This window comes from Pollicipes pollicipes, unplaced genomic scaffold (genome assembly GCF_011947565.3).
Source record: "Pollicipes pollicipes isolate AB1234 unplaced genomic scaffold, Ppol_2.1 Scaffold_4219;HRSCAF=4965_pilon_pilon_pilon, whole genome shotgun sequence".
NCBI lineage: Eukaryota > Metazoa > Arthropoda > Thecostraca > Pollicipedomorpha > Pollicipedidae > Pollicipes > Pollicipes pollicipes.
In genome coordinates, this window is record NW_023596448.1 from 25,357,885 (window position 1) to 25,359,009 (window position 1,125).

Below are 1,125 nucleotides of genomic sequence, written 5' to 3' on the forward strand. Positions count from 1 at the left end.
ACTACACATACCTAGCGCCATAAGACACACAATGGTTTCTGAGGTTAAAGTGAAAAGCTCTGGAATATGGGGATGATTTCAGTCCTTCATGGCTAACCTCGTCCCCGTCCCTACAACCAAAATGCGTGCCGCCTCCCATGACCGCCATAGAAGAGCGTCATCGATACCTTAAGGTTACCTCTAAAGGGGCGCCTTCACGTGTCTATCAGAGAAACGCGTGCGTCCAGTGCCTGCTCCCTGGATCCAACCCCACATGGCTTCTATGCTGCTTAATTTTAAAGACTTACAAATTATACAAAAATAAAAAGCACATATTGTGTTAATCAAAATAAAGTGGGCTAGATCCGGTAACAAAAGAACAGCGGGGAGGGGGCTAGGCTGTCGGGCCTTCGGTTTAGCCCTTCAATAATTGATAAAAATTGACACCCAAGATCAGGAATGTAGGGAAAACTGGAACAGTTGTTATAAACCGTTCAAATTTGTGCAATTTCGATCGCGCAATCTTCGATTTCGATCGATTCGATTTGTGCAATCTTTCACTTGCAGGTTCTGCGTGTACTTAGGCTCCAGAGGGTTGGCGGGGGGGGGGGGGGAGCTCATCGTTGGCTTTGCTTTTGCTAGAGCTGAAGCTTAGGCTTAGACCATCCATATCAATGCTGTCGTCCAAAGGTAAGACTCGATATGTTTATTTTTGGTCACCTTGCGTTTTTCTGTCATTTGATTGATCTTCTCCAGCTCAGCTCCATTGTTCCGGAGCTCCAGCTCCAGCGCCGATCAGACCATTGCCGAAACCATTAGTTAAAATTTTCACAGTCTTTTAGGTAAAAGGGTGTAAAAAATTCAACTAATAGCATAATAACTGAATTCACCTTGAGAAAGGAAATCAGTGGCCAAAAATGAGCACATGAAATCTTGCCTTTGGACAGCAGAATTGCTCGCTTTAATTCGATTACAAAAAGTGCAGATTAGAAACGGAAGTTTTCGCGGTAACTTCGCGTGATTTCGCTGGGATAAAACTTTTACGTCTGATTTGTCGACGGAACTCGTGGTCCGCTTCATACTGCCGCGCCGATAACTGCACGTGCCAAGTAAGGATGTGGAGGCCTGTGGCTTGTGTGAGGTGCC